Source organism: Rhynchophorus ferrugineus, unplaced genomic scaffold (genome assembly GCF_030347505.1).
Source record: "Rhynchophorus ferrugineus isolate W39M unplaced genomic scaffold, kcgeb_rfMv2 rfM4, whole genome shotgun sequence".
In the NCBI taxonomy this organism is placed as follows: Eukaryota; Metazoa; Arthropoda; class Insecta; order Coleoptera; family Curculionidae; genus Rhynchophorus; species Rhynchophorus ferrugineus.
In genome coordinates this window covers 16,365,343-16,392,708 of record NW_027472583.1, presented here as the reverse complement: position 1 = coordinate 16,392,708, position 27,366 = coordinate 16,365,343, and the positions used below count along the sequence as shown (strand labels likewise).

The 27,366-nt window shown below is 29.8% G+C and overlaps 2 long non-coding RNA genes across 4 annotated transcripts in view; one reads left to right on the top strand and one right to left on the bottom strand.

Annotated features, from left to right (window-relative positions):
• The window catches only part of LOC143196671 (uncharacterized), a 102,682-nt gene that overhangs the window by 8,755 nt on the left and 66,561 nt on the right, over window positions 1–27,366 (bottom strand). For all 3 annotated transcript variants that reach the window (XR_013005783.1, XR_013005782.1, XR_013005784.1), the window contains exons 2-4: window positions 9,847–9,919; window positions 9,621–9,787; window positions 2,048–2,200 (exon numbers count right to left, since the gene is read on the bottom strand). This is a non-coding gene — a long non-coding RNA (uncharacterized LOC143196671). The remainder of the gene's footprint in view (window positions 1–2,047; window positions 2,201–9,620; window positions 9,788–9,846; window positions 9,920–27,366) is intronic.
• Window positions 15,562–16,662, top strand: LOC143196437 (uncharacterized). The gene is made up of 2 exons (XR_013005744.1): window positions 15,562–15,708; window positions 16,407–16,662. It is a non-coding gene; the product is annotated as an uncharacterized LOC143196437 (long non-coding RNA).

Below are 27,366 nucleotides of genomic sequence, written 5' to 3'. Positions count from 1 at the left end.
ACAATAATCCAAAAGGTAAATTCGGACTAACAAAATAAGGGTTTAATAGCGTTACAAAGGCAATCAAAGCAACATTATTCTGTCTGTGTAATGATATAAAAACTGTGAGATTACATGTAATTGTTTAAATCCAGACTTTAGTAACTGAAAAGTTAACATGAAGTTGTTAAACTAAATCGAAACAGTTAACTGAATCATTTTATACTGTTTTAGGTGTCATTTTCCATCTACCTGAAGGGATACTGTTTATTTTGTGACTTCTCTTGTTTATAATGTTATGCTAAATATGTTTTCAGCTTCAGTTCAAAAATTACTTTTGAAGTTTTCTTTCATTTGGCTTAAATTTTCTTAATCGAATGAAAATAATGCCAGTAAAGCAGTTTTTTAAGTATTGGAAATATCCATGTCTTATGGAGCTAAATCAGGCCAATTGGGCAGTTGCACAATGATATAAGTTCAATTTGTGATGAACAATTTGCGAAGGTCTAGTGTTCTATAAGAAGTCGAGTTATAATTTGACTTTAACCGTCAGTTTAAATTACAATCGATATTAAGTTTGTTGTTTAAGAAAATTATAATATTGGCCTATGGTCACTGTGACAGCAGTACTAGGATGGTTATTTTCAAAAAGATTCTATAACAAGATATTATTATCGTTGCCCGATTCTGTCTTAAATGAAATTATACAGAGTAATATAACGTTAGAGTCTATAAATGAAGTTGTGCAAAGAATTAGCTAGTTGCTAAAGTGAAATAGTGTCAGTGTTCACATGATGTTTGTACTTGTACGAGATATGTTATATGGAAAACTATTTGTTGTATTGACATATTAATGTTAAAATACAGATTGGGATTATTTAATAACTAACAAAATCACAATAAAGTACAACATACTATCTACAAGATTTTTAGTAGTAAAAGAATAGTTTTAAATACAAATTTTATTTGAAGTTAGTTTTGGTTAAAAATTAGATTGAGTTTTATAATATTCCAGAAATTTGAATAACTCGAGAATTTATTCATATTTATTTTTTGCAAATTGGACATAAACTCTAAAACTATATTTTTTCCCTTCAAAAAGCAATATTTTATCAAGACGCGAAATTCCTTTTTATCCATTTTTTCACAATAACAAAAGTTGCTTCACTCAAAATACTATAATTCACAAACTAATGATCCGAACTGTCAAATTTATATACGCATCTCTTGAGTGTTAGGGCTAACTAAAAAACATATGGATTTAATTGTAGTAACGCCATCTATGTGTCAGGCCGGTGACTTTACAATTGACCTGTTACAGTTCCATAGCTTCCCCATTACCTTATTATGGATTGTTATTAAAAATATTTTTTTCTTTTGTAAATTTCTATTCAAATTATTTACATTTAGCTGCTGTAAAAGTTTATATTTATAACCTGACTTTATTCTTTATCAGCTTTGATTTCATCTATAAATACATCTTGTATTACGCACCAAAATTAATTTTCTAATTAACTTGATTGAATTTTATAATGTTCCAGAAATTTGAACAAATCGAGAATTTACTCATATTTATTTTCTGCAAATTTGACATAAACTTCGAATTTTTTTGGTTTTCTAAGTTGTTTTTTGTACATGATATCAAAATAACTACTATTAAATTATGCAAATTATAACTGATAATTAGGATATAATAGAACAGTATCATCATCAAGTTTCTATAAGTGCTTATCCTATCAATGGGTCCATTAGCAGCAAATTGATTAAAATAAAATAACAAATTGCATGATTAGTATACAGAATAGACTTTAACTTAATAAGACTTAGCGGAAAACCATTATTTTTTGTAGAGAAATGTCAAAACCATCATGCTTAATAGTTAAGTTAGTTTGTCAAATAGTTTGCTTTGATAGAATCGAATTTTCAGCAATAGATATCACTGGTCTAATAATTAGGATTTAATTTTAGAAAGAATAAGGAATATAATAAATGAACGAAATTATAGCTTTAAGCGTAATTTATTTGAAACATTTATTACATCAATATTCTAGAAACACCTTATACTCACCCATTTTCGTTTTGTCACCCTCCTACGCAAATTATCAAAACGTCAAGATGGGGTTGGTGACAAATTCTCCCCCAGAAGCGATATTTCTCTAATAAGTGCGAAGCTGGGTACGTATTAACGTTGATTTTAATTTTTAAGTTGCTACTTCGATACCTATAAAATAGATTTGTAAAGAAAAGTTTATCACAGCACGATGTTGAAAAATATTGTGTTATTAATTAGAAATTATTATTAGAAAAAATTATTTTTATAACCCATAACTGCAATTTATTTTTATGACCCGTTTTTATTATTTATGTAGGGTACTTTTTAATAAATTTTAGTTACTGGTAATTTAGAAATACTAAGTTGTTCAATAAATTCTGTCTTACAAGTGAAACGCGATATTATCGATTTAGACACATCATATTTAAGTACATTATCAATATAAAGTAGCATTTAATATAATTTCCCTGAAACTGAATACAGTCAGTACCTTCTTATGAGTGAACCAAGACGATTGTTAAAATTTTTTGGCAAAATTAGTTTTTTTTATTCAACATAATTGCCTTTAAGGGTGATACACTGATTATAGCCACCCTCCAACTTTTTTTGTAGTACGATTTGTCCTTTGCTTCAAAATAGGTCTCAGTTTCGGCGATTACCTCTTCATTCGACGAAAACTTCTTCCCAACGAGCATTCTTTTGAGATCTGAGAACAGGAAATAATCGCTGGCGGCCAGGTCTGGGGAATACGGTAGATGAGGAAGCAATTTTAATGATTTCGTCGGTAACAACCTCTTTTGGGCGTCCACTGCGTTCGCCGTCTTCGGTGCCCTTTTCACCACGCCTAAACTTAGCATACCAGTCCTTGATGGTTGATTTTTCTGGGGCAGTGTCCAGAAACTCGGCATGAAGCCAAGTTTTTGCTTCAACTGTATTTTTCCCTTCAAAAAGCAATATTTTATCAAGACGCGAAATTCCTTTTTATCTATTTTTTCACAATAACAAAAGTTGCTTCACTCAAAATGTACAAACAAATAATTCACAAACTAACGATGCGATAACTGTCAAATTTGTACACGCATCTTTTGAGTGTTAGGGCTAACTAAAAAACATATGGATTTAATTGTAGTAACGCCATCTATGTGTCAGGCCGATGACTTTCCAATTGACCTGTTAGAGTTCCACAGCTTCCCCATTATCTTATTATGGATTGTTATTAAAAATATGTTTTTCTTTTGTAAATTTTTCTTCAAGTTGTTTATATTTAGCTGCTGTAAAAGTTTACATTTATAACCTGACTTTATTCTTGTATCAGTTTTGATTTCATCTATGAATAAATTTTGTATTACGCCCCAAAATTAATTTCGCAAATATATTGGCCTATCTTTTTTCATCATATTCATAGTATCGCGTTTTAGATATATTGAAAAATGTTAATGCTTGAAACATCTATGCTGGGTTATAAAGGATTTGGTACTCATGTATTTTCGGCTCCAAAATTCATACATAACATTTCTGAATAGTTTCCAATCGAATTCTTGTATCAATCTGCTCTAAAATTCTTCACGAATTATTTACAAGGAAGCAGTATTGCCAACATTCAGCAATATGTACTATGATTACTTTATCTATCCTCTGTTGTTCCACTACAATGTAAAAACTTAGCCGCCTTGGTGGCGTAGTGGTAAAGGCGACAGGGCGGTCCTCCTTCTGTTCTGATTCCCGCGGGATCGAATTCTGCTGGGGCATGGTCGTAAATTTATGTTTGTGATTGTTTAGTATTTCCTAGGCAATAGTGTAAAATCCGACAAGGAAAATGATCCCAGTCACGCCAGTAACCAGGCTGGGTAAGACCGGATGACTTCAGAGATGATTTCTAAGTTGGTCACTTGCCAGTCGGCAGGCTTAATGCCGAGGATTGTGGTTCGGAGCAAACGTTAAGCAGTAGGTCCAGTACAGACAAACTCCTAGTTGGTAAAAGGGAACTTTAAAATATAAGAAAAATGTAAAAACAAAATAATCGGCTTCAAAATATATCATTTCTTAAAACATTGAATAAAAGGCACTTAAAAATATTGCTTTTTAATAAGATAATTATTACGTTATGATATTATTTAGCTCTTTGAAGATATCAGTATCACAATTACATGAAAAACAAGTAACGTAGAATTAAAATAGTTACTAAAAATAAAAATATAATATTAAACTATTATATTGAAAGCGAAATCTTATTTAATACAGATTAATTCAGAAACGATATTATAGTCGATATTATTTTAAAACTTTATTGATTTTATATAATGTTCGAAAAAAAAACATCTTATACATTTACCCTTTTTCATTTTATCGCCCTCTCACGCAAATCGTTGGAACGGCAGACTAGGGTGTGTGACAAATCCTCCCTCAAAAGCAATATTATTCTAATAAGTACGTGGTGGGGTCTTGGTTCTGCGACGTCGATTTTAAATTCCCATAAAGGGCTCCCGTAATTATCTCTAAAATCGATGTCCAACGAAAGGTTGAGGAGGTGGTTTTAAGGACCTTATTACATCGAATTAAGGAACTCCCATAAACCATAGCGAAAGGGGTTCTCAATCGGTTTGTAATGTATTATTGTGGATCAATTAGATTTAAAGTTGATAGATAGGTTAGATATTGTGTTAGTATATAATGAGATCTTTTTTTTATGAAAATAAATAATTGTTAATTCGTTGTCATGAATGAAATAATTTAGATGTTCTGTAAAAAATTATTAGACCTAGTACTAGAAGTAACAGTATACGAGAGGAAAATAGTTGAAGTAATAAACCGAACGACCAAGCTGAAGGAGTATTCACTTCTCTATGATAGTACGTGCGGATAAGGGAATATTAACACTAAAATCAGGCTCAGTCGAACATTTCTTTGGCCAATGATTCTGCGTTTCGATTTTTAAGACGATTTTGCCCATTGTTTGTCTCCAAGATCCCATTAGAATTAAAATCAATCAATTAGGATGCGACAAGAAATTGAAATACAAATTTAAACAGTGTTTGCACTAGTTGTTTGCTAATAAAGTTATTCACAGATTTTTGAGAAAAAATAACCTTTTGGTTGGAATATACAACGTCAAAACAGAAGACGCTAAACTGTGGGTAATGATGGAATATTGTGGGCATGCATCAAATATTTGCGCTCACCTTTTCCCCACCTACAGTGTATAATCATGAATGCAATAATTTAGGTGTTCTGTAAAAAATTATTAGACCAAGTACTAGAAGTAACAGTATACGAGAGGAAAATAGTTGAAGTAATAAACCGAACGACCAAGCTGAAGGAGTATTCACTTCTCTATGATAGTACGTGCGGATAAGGGAATATTAACACTAAAATCAGGCTCAGTCGAACATTTCTTTGGCCAATGATTCTGCATTTCGATTTTTAAGACGATTTTGCCCATTGTTTGTCTCCAAGATCGCATTAGAATTAAAATCAATCAATTAGGATGCGACAAGAAATTGAAATACAAACTTAAACAGTGTTTGCACAAGTTGCTTGCTAATAAAGTTATTCACAGATTTTTCAGAAAAAATAACCTTTTGGTTGGAATATACAACGTCAAAACAGAAGACGCTAAACTGCGGGTAATGATGGAATATTGTGGGCATGCATCAAATATTTGCGCTCATCCTTTTCCCACCTACAGTGTATAATCGGCCATTATAAAATTAACTGTTGGTCGAGTGTCAACAAATAACGTAGAATATGTAGATTAAAAAAAATTATTGGTTTACAATTTTATAACAATAATAATTAAATTGTTGTGTTATTCTTAGTATTGTAACATACAGTGGTTTTAAAATATGGACGAACAAAGGTAAGTACGGAACGTAAGGTTAAGTTTTATAATGTTAAAATATCCAAACAGCTTCAATTTTGTTTATAGTGAGAATATTAAGGGCCAAACTTGTAACAAAACATTTTGGATGTCAAGAAGGAGTCAACATATGCCAACATTTCACCCCGATATAGCTACCGATTTCAAAATTATATACAATTGTACTAGAAGCAATATTAAAGGTAATTATAACTTTTATACACTTTTGTTGTAATTAACCATCCATTCGTTTTAGGTTAGAAAATGTACAATACGTCAATTAAAAGATAATCAGTTCTGTAGTCGATTCATTATTGGCGTTTGTACATCAAAAATAGTAGCAAAAATTGCGGTAACTGATAACATATCTATACTTCAATCATGATATATTTTTGTAACAATTTAATTTTTCTTTTATAGGTGAAGTTGCTAATAGTTGTCGAGGCAAAGATGATGAAAGTTAAAGTAGAAAAATCGAAAATATTAGATGCGATTTTGCAGATGCAAGAGTAGTGGAGAACGACACATTGAAAAGATCAAATTTACCAGTAGGAGTTGACCTGAATCGAATAAACAAAACATATAACATTAATCATCAATGAAACCCTAACGATCTAATGACTACTACTCTGAAGGTGGAAGAATGAAACAAACAATAAAAAAAACTTTTATAAAAGAGCATAGGTAAATAAATGTTTGGTTTGTAAAAATAATGATGTATTGACTGGTGAAGATTGACTGAAGATTTGTAATAAAATGTTTTAATAGAGCATGCGTTTTTGTTTTCAAATGGTTTCCAATTTTTATTTACTCGGTAAAAAAAATTACAACACTCTATTATTAAAATGTATATTTTGATTAGCGTTTAATTTAAAATATTTCATAAAAATGAATGATAATTTACATGTTACTATATTTACTGGTCATTAAATGAGTTCCCAGCATTTCCTTTACTATTGTAACATGTTTGATTATTTTTTAATTTCATAGGGCTTAATTTCTCCGTTATGGAACGATACACAAAGAAAAATATATTACAATATAATTAACACCAGTTACAAAATAAGGTATATGCGCTTGCGTAGAGTTTGCCAGGGTAGCGCTTCTTCATTCAGACTAATAACTCAAATAAATGAAAATGCGCATGTGCTAAACTAAAATTACCTTCAGCTTACAGTAGCCTCGCTAAAACACCATAGATTAACCTACTTATTTTGAATCATCTGTTTACTTGGGGTTAAAATAACTGAGACCGATGGCAAGTAGTGATAAGACATGTGAAGGAAGTTCCAAGTCCTACAGCATCAAAAATACTGTATTCGTTAGAGCAAGACTCCTTCATGAACAAGATAATTTAGACGCGCTAAAGATTTACACATATTTTGTTCTTTTCTCACCTAAAATATTCTCTTTACCACAGAATAATGTTCCACTAAATATATGTTATTATATATGTTATACAGATTATCTATCTGGTTATGCGGAATGGATTCCTTATCTATGGACTCCTGTTAAAGGGCGGACAAATTAGCCTTTCCTTAGATTGACCATTTCCAGGTGCTTCCATAATATAAGATTTTATTTAAAGTCTTGTATGAATATTGGTCATTTATTCACTTGATTAAAACAGTTTTTCCAAAATTTGTAGAAGTTTTCCCCATATTTTTAGAAATACAGCGATACCATGTTGAAAGAATGATGTCGGTTTGGCAGCTATCCAATCATTGATTCATTTTCTTACTTCTTCAGCAGTGCTTCCATAATATAAGATTTTATTTAAAGTCTTGTATGAATATTGCTCATTTATTCACTTGATTAAAACAGTTTTTCCAAAATTTGTAGAAGTTTTCCCCATATTTTTAGAAATACAGCGATACCATGTTGAAAGAATGATGTCGGTTTGGCAGCAATCATTGATTCATTTTCTCACTTCTTCAGCGGTGTCTCGGTTAAAACGGTGTCTTAGTTAAACCTTGCTCCATCGATGTGAATAAGTAGAGCTCTCCTGGGTTAATACAAAACTTGAAATGATATGATGTACATGTTCAGTTGATATCTTTGGAGTACTATTTTATTAAATTTAAATTTACAGTCATTCAAAATCATTTTGTGGATTTTTCAAAATGTTTTCGTCGATAACAACCTCATTTGGGCGTTCACTGCGTTCACCGTCTTTGGTGCTCATTTCACCACGTCTAAACTTAGCATACCAATCCTTGATGGCTGATTTTCCTGGGGCAGTGTCTGGAAACTCGGCATCAACCCAAGTTTTGGCTTCAACTGTATTTTTTCCCTTCAAAAATCAATATTTTATCAATAGGCGAAATTCCTTTTTATCCATTTTTTCATAATAACAAAAGTTGTTTCACTCGAAATGCTATTATTCACAAACTAGTGATCCGACGGCTGACAAACGTATCTCTTGAGGGCTAACTAAAAAACATATGGATTTAATTCTTGTAGTGTCATCCGTATGTCCGGCCGAATACTTTTCAATTGACCTGTTAATGACACATTATTAATGCATTGTTTTCCAATCTCAAGTGTGGTAACATTGACACCGATTTACTGTTCTTGGCTAGCTGCATGTCTTTGAATATAACTGAAGAGTTGATCAATATTCTTACCATATTTTGTACGAAATTTGGGAATTGTGTCTGCATAAGTTTAACTGTTTTCAGTAATACTGTTCAACAAGGAAAATGTTTTATTGGGTTTGAGTTGCCAATTCAAACCTTCTGAAAATTTTGGTATGTTAAATTTGACATAATATTAATTGATTGAATTGATTAAAATATTAATTTTACTCAATTTCTTAAATATTTTTAACCCTTTCGTTTTACAATTCTCTTAATAATTAAGTGTATATATGAAAACTGGATATCATCAGTTAACTTTAATGTATCATGTATAATGCTACTCACCAACCTTGACCTAAACAATTATTCCTGTGTTGATTACATAAATTAATGAAAACTGGGTTTAAAGAAAAAGCTACTAATTATTTAACATATTATTTATGATATATGTACTAAAATAAGTGAGAATTAATCATTAATAATTACAAATGGATATTTTGTTTCATTTTAATTAAAATAATACCCTATTAATCATAGCAGAATAAACCAATTTTATTTCCCATTATGTACATACATATAAACAGTGTATAAATAACATAATTTTATTCAGATTAGTGACATTTTCGTTACAATGATTAATTTATATTTATAGTCACGGCAATTTTTAATTATATATTTAATGCATTTTGTATAACCTTATCTGTGTAAAGTTATTTTAATTTCAGTTCGGAAACAAGAAAAAGCTTGAATTTATTTAGCTCTAATTGAAGAAAATGAGTATTTTTCATGTTAAACAAGCAATTTAATAGTCCGTATTAGGTGTATAGTGACTTAACCAATTCCAGATTATAATTTTTATTACCACAAATGGCTTGTCATCAGATAATTCGCGGAATGATGGAAAAAGATATATCGATACGAAAAATGCATTTATTTTTTTTTCTCTCGATAGAATAATGTTTTTCATTATAAAGAAAATATTATTTTTAAATTAGTATTGTTCCCTATATATTAACGTTCGGTATATTAGTATTAGAATAACAATAATGTTCAGTGTTTCTCTATCCGACGAAGATATTGTTTATACGAATGTTTGCAGTATATGTCTTGCGTGTTTTTCATAGTAAAATTATTTTACGAAAAAACTACTCACTGTTTTTATACATTTCATATATTTGATCTCTGATATTTTTTTTCGGTTTCTTTTTTTTGTGGTTTCGGTTTCGCTTCTGGTTTCTTTTCGGTGAATCCAAGATTATATTTTTTTTGAAATATTTCAGTCACCGTGTCCATACTAATATTCAGTTCAGCTACAACATGCTAAAAATATTTTCAATAACAACCGCATCAAATTTATATTTAACATTAAAAATGCTTACCTCTCAGACGAATTTTACTGGGAAGAGGGGGCCTCGATTATTTCGTTCCTATTCGAAGTAAGTGATTAGAGACCTAAAATGTTCCAAAACAAAGCAAGCAAAGCGTTAAAACAACGTTTTCCGGTTTATGATCTGTAGTTATGAGAAAGAAAATATTATCTGGTCTTAAAATGAAATTACAAATTGTGGCAGGCAATACATTAAATATCTTGATGACGTGAGTTCATTGTTATTTTCAATGGATTATAGTTACAAGTAACAATGTGTTAATAAAAATAATTAGTAAAAGTAATTTACTCGATTGGAAAGATATGAAATAATGGAAGAATCTTGGTTTCTTTTTCATAATATTGTTTTGAAGTAATGTTTTTGTAAATTGATCTTAATATACTACTAAGCATAAAAAGTTGAAAATAGTACAGCAAATGTTAGGGGAAACCGAACAACTTCCCGACTGTTAATTGAACAAGGTAGAAAGCTTTCGTCTTAATATACAGTTAAACAATTGTTACTCCCGATAAACTTTATTAAATCCACCCTCCGAACCAAAGGGAGACCTTTTACTTGCTACACTGAAATCTATTCCCCCCATCTTTGCGAAAGATAAACATCAAACCCTCGAACAGCGCGGGGAGAAAAGAGGTTAGGTTCGTCCATCGATCGATGGACGAACCTTACCAGGGCAGTTGCTATCAATCTTTGCTAAATCTGTCACCCGCGATGAACGGCCATTCCAATTAAATTGCATTGTTTTCCTGTCGCTACAAAAGTTATGTTCCTGGTGCAGTAAAACCAGCACGAGCAGGAAAATCGATGTTTATTTGACGGCGGATATACCTATGTGTTTTGTTATAGGTCAGTAGTTTGTTTCTTTTTATACGTGAATGACATTTTAGTGTATACTAGTGATCGCTCAGGGGTCAAAATTCTACTACGATTTATTAAGTTATTCACGATTCTCACGTAATAGATTAAGATTTTTTTAAATAACTTCTGTATTAGATATGCTTAGTACAGTCTTAATTATAAATTAATTTATTACTACATTTAATTTATACTTGGATTAATTCACAAACAAAATGAGTGTGAGATAAATACATAAATATGTATTCCTCAATTATAAAATTATAATAACTGAAGTTACAGTTTACACTAAATGTATACACTTTACATAAGTTCGTATGGTTTGGTTGCAGTTGTATTGCTTCCACTTTTGTATTTTAAGGCAAAATATTGGATAACTTCGCAAATCCATTTGATTTCCAGGTCATCGTACAGTTTTTCTTTGGTTACGTACCGATAGGCATTGGTAATTAATCGAAGAATTTTGTTTGTGCACCTTTGGATGACTAATTAATCTGAATTTTTAGTGCAACCCCATATTTGCACGTCATAGATTCAAATTTCCGTTATGATTTTCTGATAAATTAATCTCTTTATTTTTAGATCAAGTTGAGAGTATCTTCGGACTCACTAATATAGTTGTTTTATTTTGGTTTTAATTGTGTTTTGCTTTTTGTCTAACATGATATTTCCAATTTAATCTACCGTCAAGATGGATGCCGAGGTATTTAGCTGATTATACTTGAGGAATCGTGCATCCATTGAGTGATATAATTAGGTTTTTATTATTTCACCGTAATGCAAAAATAACATGAACAGATTTAGAGTTTATTAAGTTGAATTTTCCAATCTTTAGACTCTTTGTAGATTTTATTGACTGCCACTTGTACTTTTTCTAATGCTCTAGGCAGAGATATGTCGTTTGCCATAATAATTGTGTCGTCAGAAAAAGTTTCTTTCCTTTCTTTTATCGTTTCTTTTATTAAGTAGTGTTTCTTTTGTTGTTGGGATGTCAGCAGTGTAGAGCAGATATAGGAGAGGTCCTAAGACGCTACCTTGTGTAATTCCAGCCTAAATCATTTTCGTCGAGAATGCCATTTCGTGCGAGGCCTTAAATTTGCCTCCGAAAAGATACGATTATAGCAGTTGACAATAGTTACGCGGTAAAAAATGTCAAAACCCGGTCAAAAGCTTGTGAGACATCCAGGAATATTGTATGGCAGAATTTCTTTTGCTCAAACGCCTTTTCAATAGCCGCTATTACCCTGTGCAAATGATCGATTGTTGAGTGGTGATTTCGAAAACCAAACTGGAATGTGTTTTTTGAACATAATTTTTTGTGCTACCTTTTGTGCTAGTAAAGTGGATCAAAAATGATATGCGGTACCACTAAAACTTGCTTTCAGAATATTTATAACATAATTATGTGCCTATGTATCTGTATATACATCAACAGCAACTAAGTAAATAAGTAACATATAATCTCCATTAAGCTTGAATAATCAATAAAATATTGATGTGTCTATATTACTACACCACTGAACATTATAACCAAAGTCTTATAAATAACATTATTTTCAGAATTGTAACAACTTTAGAGCATCAAATGTAAATTAAGCAATTTAAGTATATATAACCTTTCTTTACTTTTATATTATAAATACAAATAAGGAATGATAAAAGAACTAAGACAGATTTGTATATTACAACAGGGAATATATGAATAAAATATTTCTAAAATTGATATTTGAATTTAGCATGTGTATTAAAACAATAACGAACACAATTATGTCATTTATTTTTACAACTTAGAAATGTATATACTATTGACTTTTCAAAACTTATCTATAAAATAATATAAAAATATTCTTAAAATAAATGAATATCTTAGAGGTTTAAAGGGCATAATAGAAAGAAAATCTTTTATAAAATGCAAAAATGAAAATCTAAAATGTGTTTAATTATAATACATTTAATATCAAACTAAAAAGTGATAATTAATTTTTTCTTTATATGAAATAAGAATTTTCATAGAACCGAAATTGGTTTCTTTATATTCACAGTTTTGCGTTGCGGGAATATTTGTTTTAACTTTCAAATTTTGCATTAAAGAACTGAAAATCTGCAGGGGTTAAATTTGGATCCCTTGGCGCCTATTTTATGTCTCGTTGGTGATTAATTATTCTTCTCGGGTGTAATTCGGGAGGGGTATCAAGCGAGTTCGAGAAATCTTCCTCCGATATCATCATCATTATCATCAATCCATACCGGCTCTCGGGAAGAGTGTCTATTTCTCAACTAATACGTTGAAATGTTGATGACGTAGGATTTCGAATATTCTTCACTATATCTCGCCACAGTTTGCGATCAGCAGGGCTCAAATTCTGGTTCAAATTCTGGCCTCAAATAATTATAATCTCCTATTTCAAATCGCATTCCATGTCTTTTCTGAGCTGGTTGCTGCATCTTTCATCCAAAAGGTCGATTTCGCCATAGAGGTCTTCGAGGAATTCGTTCATTTTTCATTCTACAAATACATATAAATTATTGTAATCTGAGTCTTTGGCTTTCTGCTTCGATTGTGCTTCGTTCGAATGATTGTCGTCATATTTTAAATAAAATAATATCTAGCGCATTGGAGAGGAACATGTAGATTTTACTTTAAGCATCGTATTTGAAAGAACTCCAGCTTACAGGTGAAAGGGATTAGGCTGTAAGAGAGTCGAGGTTTCCCAGCTATACAGCAGGTCAGAAAACAAAAGCGTTCCAAAGAGACGAATTTCCGATTTTTAAAATAAATTTTTTATATGGCATTTTGAATCTAATGTTTGAGTGCATTATTGATTATCTTCAAAAAAAATTCATTGAATTGAATTGACTGTCCAAATGAACACCTTGGGGGAGTCTAATGTTGTTTCTTCACAGAACTTGAACAGTTTGATAGTGCTTCATCTCTTTCAGAATAACTACGTAAATACTGCTGAATAATCGATAAACTGTGTAATGGCTGAGATCAAGCGTAATTATGAATTGGCACTAAAAGGCTTTAATTAGTTCCATGTAATGTTTGTGTAATAGAGTCTTCCGGTAATTGATTTCATTTAATTTTCAACTATATTTTTATCTGGACTCTGTGATGGTACATCAGATATTTATTAAATAATATTTTTTATAAGGTGTTACTTAATTATCCAATGATTTTAAAAAGGTGGAATTAGTATCGGTTAATTAATTTATTTCTTATATTTTTTATGTTCACTGGTTCGCTCTGGAATGGTGAAATATAAGAACAATGAGAGTTAGTGATTTCAGTGAAAATGTACACTGAAAAAATGCTTATATGAGAGATGAATCTGTCAGATTCAGATCAGCTTTTGAAATTCTTGAAACTGAATTTCTTGTACATCTTTGTTAGAATCAATTATTTTTTATCTAATAAATCGCAAAGTATTAAAATAGTTTGATGCCAAATGAAAAACATTTACAAATATTGCTACACTCAGCGTGACATTTTAGTCATTATTTACAACTATAACAATATTGGTATCTAGAGGGCTGGAGAAAGGAGTTCCTTTAAAATACGGATGCAAGTTACAACTGTATTATATATTATTTTTACTTTTATACTGTACTATTATTAAAATTTTTTCTTAATTCAGAAAATCCTTTACCTGGATTAACTAAACTGTGAAAATCAAATTGTTTATTTATATTGTCAAATTTATATTATAAAACTTTCTATCTTTTTGATCACAGCTTGCTTTAATCTAGGGAAAAATTAATATTAAATAAATGACGTTAGCTAACCATTGATCAATTAAAGATGAACTCTGATGAACTTTTGTCGACGCTGTTTTAAATAATAAAACATGTCATAGTGCATTTTCATACACTTCTACTAAATTATGTAAAGTCTTATGTCGTTACAAAACCCGTAAGGGTACGCTACCCTTAACTGCCATGTGCTAGTTTATTCTTCCCTCTTCTGTAAAAGATAAACAGGGTTCCTCATCATAAGTTTGAAATGGAGTCACTCGGTCGGCGCTATCAATCTAGGTTGCAACTGTCACAGGGATAGACGTATATTTCAATTAAACTACGACATTCCCTTACCCTGCTACATGATTAAACTGAATAGTGGTGGGTCAATCAGTATGGAAATGTGAGTTGGGTAGAGCCTAATGCATTATTTAGCGTTGGATATTTGTCATTCTATATTAATCACTACCGCAAGTTTATAGTTTATTTTCTAAGAAAAATGAATCATATGAGAATATCTAGTATATGTATTTTTGTATACCAAATTGATTAAATAAAATAATATTTGATTTTAAATTAAAATTTGGATTTAAAATCTAATAAATACCCACCTTAGTTCTAAAATTTCACTACATTTTTGAATAAGCGTGAATAAGACTATTAATTTCATTAGTAGCTTATAATATTTGTCGTTTATACCATCCTATTGTGAAAGTCTTTAAGTTGTATTCTCGCCAGTTCATAATTGACCTTTATCCAGAACTCACCTTATGGGATAGCCCTAGATCAGATAAACTATACTTACTAAGATAGAGATTTTAAAATGCATGGGTTTTTCAATAAGGATGGGTCGATGTCGGCGGCCTTTCGGCATTGTGTTGGCAATCTCTCTTCAACTTACTGTTTATTCCATTTACAATCTCGCTAATATAGGCTTCTGATTGGTTGATAAAGCAAATCTTGAGGTTTTGATAACTTTTCATAAATCACTGTCAGCATCAGAACGTGTCATCATCTTAATTTTCTAAGAATTTATTGAACGGTTCTCTTACATTATATAAAAAGTTTCCTACAATAATGTCGAATATCTTACATGTTCTATGGTATTTCGTATCAATGTCAAGCCTAACAGCTATAATTATTATAAACGTGTAACAGTAATTCAATATTCAATTATTGCGACATATTTTGGTCCCAATTTTAGCGCCGTATGTAGAAGTAGAACGACGGATCGATGGGACTTGATGTTAGTTATATCACGTACGTATTTGCAGGTTATATAGGGAATTAGCGGGTAATATTTATTTTTCATTTTTTTTTGGTTAATTTAATAATGCGAAAGAGAACTAATTATTGTAGTTGGTTTATATACTTTTATAGGGTATGGTATTTAGTGAAATAACTAATGTCTGTAACAAATTGAAATTGAATTATCTATAAAGTTTTGTGATGTTTAATTTTTTTTAAATTAATTTCATCTATATTAGATATGCTTAGTACAATCTTAATTTACAAATGTTATTATTATGCTATAATAGATTAATACATCAGTATGTATTTCCCAAATTAAAATAAAATTAACCTACCTAAGCTAAAGTTAAGAATGTACTTATACATTAAACAAGTTCATGTGGTTTGGTTCGCTTCAATCTGCTGATTTCTTGCCTATTGTCCAGCAGTTGTATTGCTTCCACGTTGTTGTGATTTAGCAACCTTATTTCATGTTTTAAAGCGAGATCTTAATACACTTCGTGTATCCATTTGATTTCGAGGTCATCGTGCAGCTTTTCGTTGGTTACGTAGCGATAAGTATTGATAATTAATCGTAGAACTTTGTTTCGTGTACGTTGGATTATTAGTTGGTTTGATGTCTTACCTTATGTGCAACCCCATATTTTTACCCCTTAAGTCCAAATTGGCTTTATGATTGACTGATAAACCAATCTCTTTGATTTTAGGTCTAAGTTGAGGGTATCTTCCGACTAACCAGTACAATTGCTTGACTTTGAGTCTAATCTGCTCTGCTTTTTATCTAACATGATGTTTGCAGTTTGACCTACCATCGAGATATATTACGGGGTAATTAGCTGATTCTGCTTGAAGAATCGGGCATTCGTCAAGAGATATTAATTAGGTTTTTGTCATTTGTATTTCCTTTTTTTTGTTAATGATTTTACTATTTAGTAAAGGAATGAAGTATAGATTTTTTTTCAATTCTGGCTTTTATTTCCTCCTTCTGGTTTCCATTATCTTAGATTTTTAGGAATTTTGAAAGCATTTACTTATTTTATTTTTACACCTTTAATTTAGATATTTATTTTTTCCACTTTTGTCTTGTCTTTATTCATTATCAATCCATATTCTTTTACTGTCATATTCCATCTATTCTGATTATCTGTAGATGGTCTTGTCTATCAGCTGTTATTAGTAAATCTTTCGTAAAAACTCTATTGACTTTTTTTTCCATATTTTTATGCCATGAACTTAACCTATATGTCATAGTTTATAATCATACATTTAATTAAAGACAGTCAACGTAATGCACATAATAATTTCTATAATCCTTCTATAATAATAATTCATTTAAAGCAATTTGGGTTGGTTTTTTATTCTTGCTTAGGTAATAATAATATAAAAGTATATACTATAAAAAAATAATTATATGTTGCTTAGAAACAAATTAAACTCGTAAATCTATACCGAAATATTCAATAATATTTATAAATGTATAAATATAATTTTTCTTCTCCTATATAATAATTTTTCCGAACAAGAATTATATGTTGAGAAACCAAATATGCGCGTGAATATAATTGTATATTTTCTGACAATAAAAAATAGCTTACCATTATTTATTAACGGCCAACGTTGAATCGATCAATCTGGAATAGGGGTTAGGAGCCCATGCTATTTGGGCCTAGATATTTGTCATTCCTACTTTAACGCAAGCTACGAATTGTTCCAATACTGGAGGGATTTTTTCGTCGTTTCTGCTTATTAAAATCAATATCGGTTTAGAGGTATTCGATTTTTTTGCTGTCATTATTTTATAATTAAAAGTACGATTACAAATGTATGAATATTTAAATTAAATTACATCCAGTTTTATTCTAGACATTTTACATTTAATTTTAATATTTTTTTGTCGCTATATAACACATTACTCAATAATCCAGAGTCTAGAGGTGTTGGCCACCGAAGAAAATATCTATATTTCGATATATAGATATTTAAAAAAATATAAATATATTGTTTCCGATATTTTTAAAACAATATCGATATATCGGAGGAAAAAAATATCGATATGTTACAAAAAAATATATCAACATTTTTAATACAAAATAAATTTTTTCTAAATTCATTAAAGAATACATGAAAACTTAAGTACCAATTCTAAAGGTTTGTTAAAAATTGTGTTTAATTCATACTGAAAAAATATCAAAAGATTTCGGCCAAAAATATATAATAAATATTAACAATATTTTTTCTGCATCCCTAGTCCAGTCTGACATATAGATAGACTAGGTTTGTTAAAAATTATATTTAATTTATACTAACAAAATATCGATAAGTTTTTCAGAAAATATCGATATATCGATATATTTTCTGCATCCTTAGTCAAGTCTGACATATAGATAGACTAGCATTCACATTTATTCTAATTATTTTACATTTAGCTTTAATTAACTTTTTTATAGTTTTATAGTTTATATATATATATATATATATATATATATATATATATATATATATATATATATATATATATATATATATATATATATATACTCGCTACTGGAGTTAAAACGCAGAAATCATGGGACTATCCGAAGTATGAATAAACTTCAATGGTCAAACTGAATATTCAAGACAAGAAGGTAATTTTGTTTACTGCGGAACGTAATAATCACGTAATAATTTAACTGAACTGTATCGAGTATTAAAATTGAAATATCGTTAAAATCAAACCACCTGGGAAATGTCGAAAAACTCGACAGACTTTGGAGAGGTGTTTATAGAATATACAGAATATTTTGTAGAGTACAGTTTATTCCTCCTGTAGTAAGTTTAGTCCTTAAATTACCCAATGTCACTATTTTTACTTAATAACTGATAATCTTTCCAAACGGCACTTTACTTTTGTGAAGAAGTAACATTGAATCTGTATGAATCATCTTCTGAAAGATGATGCAAAATCGTAACTAATACGATAGTTTCAATAGAAATCAATCATTTTCACTGGGTGCTGATTCACAATTACAAAAACGCTCAGGTCTTATTTAAATAAAATATATAAATATTTAAGTAATTCACGAAATCATGTAAGTTAAATTAATATTTTAACAGCATTTGTTGGAGCACATTTTGTTGGTAAAACAATTGTTTAAACCACCTATTAACGTGAAAATGAAAGCGTGCTTCTATGTCCTGTATAACTTCTTTATTGTGTGAACAAAAAAAGGTCACTGCAATATATCTCTGCTTCTGCTGACACCGGAACGGATGGTTTGCAATTTATCTGTGGCATATGTTGGATTTCTAACATTGTGAATGTGGATCAATCATTTTAGAAGTATGGCTTGTGAGAAATACGTTTGTATTTAACGCCATATATGTCAGTTTTTCGTAATTGTTTTCAAACTTTCATGGCTGGTAAAAGGAGCTAGATATATTTAGTTAATAAACTAATTTTTGTTTCTTTAGAATAACTTCAATAAATAAAAGAACCAAATTTGTTTGTTGGGATATAGTTTCAATAATTAATTAACAATATTTGTTATTTTTTAAAATTATAATGATGAGAAAGAAAACATTTTTAAATGTTTTGCACGTACGTAAAAGTAAGTGCGTAAGGTGAAAAGTTCTCGTTCTGATACAGAGATGGAGCTCCAGTGTGTAAAAGTGTATGTATCTTGCTGGGTACACAATTTTCACCTGGTTTGCATTGCTTCTTGTTTGCTGTTTCTCTGACTTAGCATTTGACTTTCGCCTGTTTTCAAATTTGAGGAAATTTGTTTCTGAGAAGCATTTCATTTGAATGAGTTGGGAGAGCCGTATACGAATATTTTCACTATCACAGTGTCATTATCCCGAAAGCACTAATATATTACTAAATACTAATACATTTTTCAATAAGGTGGAAGAACCAATAGAATAATATATATAATATATTATATATATATATATATATATATATATATATATATATATATATAAATATATATATATATATATATATATATATATATATATATATATATATAAATATATATATATATATATATATGTATATATATATATATATATATATATATATAAATATATATATATATATATATATATGTATATATATATATATATATATATATATATATATATATATATATATATATATATATTATATTTGATTGAGCTTATATGAAGGAGTTGTAAATTTGATTTTTTTATTGTACGATTTCTGGGTCAAATGCTTAAGTTAGAGCTCTATTTGTAGTATGCATTATATTTAGAGAATAGACTGATGGAGCTAAATTGGATGAATCGGATGGCTCTAAAATGACTTGAAATTGATAAGAAGGCAAGCATTAATCAAGTTCATTAGTAAAGCTAAAAAAGACAGATTTTTAAGTGTTACATTTTGTTGAACATAACAATTCATTAGAAAACGTTAATATTAATAGCTTTAATACTGTTTATGTACTAGTGGTTTTGTAATTTTGTTAAAATTTGTTTCTAGAGCTATTATTACTTTTTCGTTCGATGATGCAAGAACAGCCAGGAGTTAGTAAAGAGGGTGGATATTGAAATATATCATGGTTTAATTGACTGATTTTTGTGAAGGTTTTATAATTTGTAAGTTGTATTCGATTGTGGTTTTGATTCATTACTAATAAAATTTTCACCTGTCATGAACAATGCATTTCAAAACTCAATAATTCAGCATTAAATACTAAAAATACTTACAAATATACTTACATAGCCATTATTTTGTTAATTATATTTATAATTAGATTATATATATTAATAACTAACAAGGTAATAATTAAAAAAACGCAATAGATGACTCTGAAAATGAAGTATGAATAGATGAAGTGCTTCGCGTCGTTCATTTACTAGAAGGTTCTTTGATTCCATGAATATGATTGTTTAGTTTGCAGTCCTATTTTAAATATAGCAACTATTTTGTTATTAATGTACTTAATTGATAAACAAAGTCTAAGATGTAGACGCGACATAGGACATGTTATGTATTTGAATTATATATATTCAGGTGAACACAGAATAAAATTGATATTTAGCCCCAAAGCATAAGAATGCTAAAAATGCACCAAAAAAATGTGCGATGGCAAATTTAAAGTAACTACGTGACAGAAAGTAAAATGAGTCATTCAAATATCTTGGCGGGTATATCATTAAAACGGCCCGAAAAGTGACCGCTGTGAGAAGAAGAAAGAATTCTCCTAGGTGGCCTACAAAGCTAAATCTCTATATATTCTATAATTATATCTAGCTTTTTATTTCAAATTCTCTTATTTAATATATATTTTAACATATTTTTAAAGCCTAATATATAATCGCGCTTAATAGTAATTCAATTACAAAACTATTACAAAAAATAGTTGTAGTAATGTTTATTAGTCTTATTAGTTTAATGATGAAAATTGGAAGCAAACCCCGTATTAGAGTCATTATTGTTATCTTTGTTTGTAATAACTATCTTTCAAGTGAAATGTATATCTGTTATAGCTGACATATGTTAGATAACTCTTGCGTTGCTATATGTGGCTATACGGTGGCTATGGATCGATGATCCTAGAAATATGGGTTATAGGGTTGTATACTATTTGGAGCAAAATATTTGTAATTCCCGCTTTGCACAGGCTACGAATTATTTTGGTGCCAAAACGTTTTAACTATTTCAGTGTCTGGAAAAATAGGCCAAATAGAACCAATCGATACTAGTTTGTAGTTATTTTTCGTGTATATATATATATATATATATATATATATATATATATATATATATACATATATATTTAAAAAAAACTTAAAAAAACATATTGTTAGAAGTGATGGTCCATTGTTAGCTATTGTTTTTTTATATTTTTGTCAAACGACTTGTCATTTGTCATTTCCAGTTCATTTATTTTCAAGCATCTTCTTACAAAAGAAACATCAGGAAGATTATATAGCATGAATTGGAGCAAGTGAGAGTTAGGAAGGATTAATGTTTAATGAAGAAACATATTGGATATGATATCCTATTTAAGACCTTTAGTAATTAACGGAATTTTGCACAGGTCATTGTTACAATATATAATACTTATTGGTATTTCGTTGTATTGCTAAAAAACTATTTGTTTTTTGCTTCTACCCATTCGTTGGCCTGGTTGATTTTATTAGGTTTGAACAAATCTATTTCCATGTTATAACTTTTTTATATTGACAACGGAATCAAGTTTATCAAAATTACCATTTTTTGTACACCTACATAATCAATAAATAGTTATAATTTTTCAATATTATTATATTTCTTTTATTAAAATTAAATAAAAATAGTTTCTAAAATAAAAATAAGCTATTAATACTGTTTTAAAATATTTCTTAAAGAAAATAACTGTTTTTGTAAGTTTTAGCTATTTTAGCTGTTTTAGTAATCATAGAATTGCATAATTACTTACGTTAAGTATAGAATATCTATCAAAAGTAATACATACTCTATTTTACTTACGACTTTTGTATATTTCTATTGGCAATCGTTGTAAATGATATATTGCTTTGGTTTGTTATAAAAAGGTATGTTAAAGAAATAATTTTCTAAAATATTAGGCGTCTCCATATAATTTTATCATTTATAAAAGCATTTATTAAGAATATTTCGTACAATACACAATATATTCATTTCAATCATCAAAACAATTTCAATAACCTTTTCTCCTCCTTCTGGAAACGTGGGAGTGCTATACCGAAAAAATAAACACCTTTCAGAAATCTGAAACCATATGCCTGTCGAACTATGTTGAGTAAGTTAGGTGCGGCAGAAGTTCCCGCCTGATTCCCATCGGCAGACACTTGTTTTTGGAGTTTTTGTAGCAACTCGTATATACTATGCCTTGCTAATCCCACCATATGCACAGTATTATTTTATGGCCATGCATATTCAGATTTGGATTAGATGCTGATAGTTCTTCTGCACTAACCCATTGTGCGCCTGAGTTTGCACTAGCGATCCATTTTTCATTAACGTTTTTGCCTGACAAGAAATGAAAGCACGACACGGTTCGAAATATTATTTTCAGTCAGTTTGTGTGGAAGCTATATTTTCTTTTTGATTTTTGCTATGGTATAAAAACTGTTAAAAGCCTAAAAATTATTTGTTTTTATTTTTATTTTTGAAAAGAGTCTTACAATTGATTGGATCTGTTTTTTTTGGAATTTGGGAATGTGACATTCGAATTTTTAATGTATAATTACACTAATAATAGTGTAAATTAATATCAAAACCTCCCAAGATTTTGCAACTGGCAAATCCTTTTATTGTATCCGTAAGCATAATAACTTCTAGGTCGCGAGGGAGGACACAACCGCGTACATACTAATGCCCGTTCATAATATACTTCAGCACTTTATTTTGGAACCTTTGAATCACTTGGATATTGGGGTCACTGGTGCAACCGCACAGCCGAATTCCATAGTTTCACACTGGTCTCAGTATTTGCTGATATGTAATAAGTTAGGTATAAGTTGATAGCTCGGAATTTCGGCCAAGCCACCAATATATTTTCCTGAACTTGATATTGAGTTCATAACCCTTCTTTTTTATATGCTAGGGAGCTTGGAGAATCCTGTGTCATGACAAGACATTTTGCATTGTTGGCATATTATACTTGCCGTTAATAAAGGCACGCTCCTCTTGTGAATTTATTGTGTATAGATTTTGCTTAATTTAATTTGATTCACCATTTTTTAGTCCAGAATATAGTGATTTATCAATAGAAGAGATTAGGGATAAGTTACTTTATTTTATATAGAAGACTTTCATGATATTCTTTGTCAAAAGCCTGTGCTACATCGGCAAAGACGGCAGCCTTTAATAATAAGTAAATAATATAAATTAAACAAAGTGTAAAATTCTATACAAATATCATTATGAGTCAGTCAAGAAATTTCAGATTATAACAATTGATCATATGATTCGAAAAGGTCATTACACATTAAATGACACGCTAAGGCAAATTTTTCTAAAACCACATTTGAACATATGGTGTTGTTTTGAAAACGCCAGAAAGTCAATTTGGAAAAAGGAGGGGAAATTAATATTATTTCTGAAGAATATTTATTAGCATATAAGTAATGGATTATATAAAATAAAATTAATGGTTAATAACTATTAACTATTTTCAGTAAAATATATTTTTCAATTACATACTATAACTAACATATATTTTATATCCTTATTTAAACTAATCTTTTAATTTATTATTGTATTTGCTATTTTTGTTTAGTCTTTTATGATATATTAAAAGTAAATCCATTAATAATATTAAGTAATCCGGCCGTGCAGTATTGATCGCAAAGCGGAACAATAGAAATCATTTAGTATCGAAACAATTTGTAGTTTGCGTTAAAACAGGAAGCACAATACAAATATGCGATCTCAAATAACGCGAAAGCTGGACGGCTAATCCATATTTCCAAAATAGAAGCTCCGCCGCCATTCTATTCCGGAGTTTTAAGAGACGTGAACATATGCTACAGTTTGTACAACAAAGAGAAACGTTCATTGGTTGTACTTTTAGTTGGTATTTGATCGAAACAGTATTCTTTTATTAAACTTAAATAAGACTAAAACAGGAAATTATATTTAATAATCCTCATAGATGTATCAATATATATATATATATATATATATATATATATATATATATGATATATATATATATATATATATATATATATATATATCATATATATATATATATATATATATATATGATATATATATATATATATATATATATATATATATATATATATATATATATATATATATATATATATATATTGTTATTGAAAAGTTTACAAAAAAGTTCGAAAGTTTACAAAAAAAAATTTTCACACCTCGGTCGAAAGTATTTACTTGCGTCGCTAATAACAGGAAAGAAAACCGAAAAACACAATCAATACATTAATGACGATGCTTTTGACTGGTAATAATTAATAAAAATGGTATCTTTTCAATAACTGTAATAAAGGGAAATATAGAAGAGGCCATAGTAAAGTAGGTTAAATTAATTATTAAACAACAGATAAAGGAAATCTACAGGTTATAGTAGTCACGAAACTATTATATATTACACGCCGTATGTTGATATATCAATTAACAAGAAATAAATTAAACGTACATGTAAAGCTTATTTTGATTTACTATTAAATTAAATTAGAAAGAAATGATAACTATATACATTAACTATATGACTAAATAACTAACAGATTTTTTATTCACTCGATTTGTAACATGTTAAAAATATTATGAAAAAATTAATTTATTAGAGATAGAGATAGAGATAGAGATAGAGATAGAGATAGAGATAGAGATAGAGATAGAGATAGAGATAGAGATAGAGATAGAGATAGAGATAGAGATAGAGATAGAGATAGAGATAGAGATAGAGATAGAGATAGAGATAGAGATAGAGATAGAGATAGAGATAGAGATAGAGATAGAGATAGAGATAGAGATAGAGATAGAGATAGAGATAGAGATAGAGATAGAGATAGAGATAGAGATAGAGATAGAGATAGAGATAGAGATAGAGATAGAGATAGAGATAGAGATAGAGATAGAGATAGAGATAGAGATAGAGATAGAGATAGAGATAGAGATAGAGATAGAGATAGAGATAGAGATAGAGATAGAGATAGAGATAGAGATAGAGATAGAGATAGAGATAGAGATAGAGATAGAGATAGAGATAGAGATAGAGATAGAGATAGAGATAGAGATAGAGATAGAGATAGAGATAGAGATAGAGATAGAGATAGAGATAGAGATAGAGACTAAATAAATAACAGAGCTTTCTCATTTTTCTTAAATGTTTTCGTCGGTAACAACCTCTTTTGGGCGTCCACTGCGTTCACCGTCTTCGGTACTCATTGCACCACGTCTAAACTTAACATACCAATCCTTGATGGTTGATTTCCCTGGGGCAGTGTCCGGAAACTCGGCATCAAGCCAAGTTTTAGCTTCAAATTTGTTTTTCCCTTCAAAAAGCAATATTTTATCAACAGGCGAAATTCCTTTTTATCCATTTTTTTTCATAATAACAAAAGTTGCTTCACTCAAGATGCTATAATTCACAAACTAATGATCCGACAGCTGGATTTAATTCTAGTAGCTCCATGTGTCAGGTCTGGGACTTTTCAATTGACCTGTTACTGACCAACAATATGCTGGAGAGACCAAAATACCATCATAAAGCTATAAAAGTGCAGATATTAAGGAGGTATATTGGGAAATTACGATTACATATATACAAACATGATTAACAATTTCACTCATTTATCTCTTCGACATCTTTAATGATGTTAACACGGCGAAATGATGCAAACAAGAAATCATTCACATATTTGGTTTTGCGATTTAATTGTTTACTATAAATATAGCTTATTGCTTATTAAATCCGTTTTCTTTCAAACAAAATATTGCTCGGTAAAGTTTTCTACGATTTGAATAAAAACGAAAACTTTCGACAACGAAATTGCTGAAATGGACAGAACCCTTTTAGAAGTCTAATTATTATTCGGCAGATTTTGGGGTTTCATGTTCGTAGGGAGGTAAGGGAGCGAGTTGTGGGGATGAAGGGGAGAGAGTGGGACTGGCGCCGACCGGAAATTCAAAACCAATTTCGCTGTTCGGGCTTTGGTTGAATTTTAAACGCGACTGCTGGCCCAACATGAGGTTTATTATCACAATTAAAGTTTTCGGGCATGGTTTTTCGCGGACTAGACAGCGGACCCGAGTCGTCGCTGAAACGCTGAAAGGAAAAGTTGATGTCGGATGGAATTAGGACAACAAAGGGCAATTTATTAATAAGTAACGCGAGGTGATTTATGCCAAAATTAGGTGGTAGGGGTCTGTATTCTGTTATACCAATTAGACTTGGCTCTAAAATAGTTTAGGCCTGTTAAATAATTTTAATAATGGTGGTTTTAATAATTTAAATATTTATACATAGTACAATGTAATAATACATGGTAATTCCCCGATTTTTCTAAATTCTCTAGGATTACCCGTAGGTACTAATGCAAAATATATCATTAAATTACGAATAAATTTATCAAAAAACCCTTTATAACGATTTTTTTATTATTGCATAATATAGATAAATATAAAAGAATATAGAAGTATTATTCACCACTATTTAATGAATTATTTCAACTAACAATCTTTACATCTTGTATTATATCAATTACCTCAACAGGTGCAAATACGTTAAAGTTTTTATAAGAAAGTTATGTTTTTTTTTTAAAAATATTTTAGTCTCCTTTTTACCTATAGTTTAACGTGTGCTCCAAACCACCATCCTCGGCTTTAAGTCTACCGACTGGCGAGTGGCCAACTTGGATATCATCCCAGAAGATATTCGGTCTTACCCAGCTTTGTTACTTACGTAACTAGACTCATTTTCCTTGTCGGATTCTGCAGTCTTATCTAAGGATAATCACAAATGTTAGACAGTAACAAACATAAATTTGTGACCATGCTGCAGCAGGATTAGAAGTCCGACTACTCTGTCTGGCTGGTCTTGACTACCGAGAACCATATCGATATTTTATAAAAGATACATCGATATTTTTCAGGGAAAATTAAAATATTGATATATCAGCTCAAATAAGTATCGATATTCTCTAAAT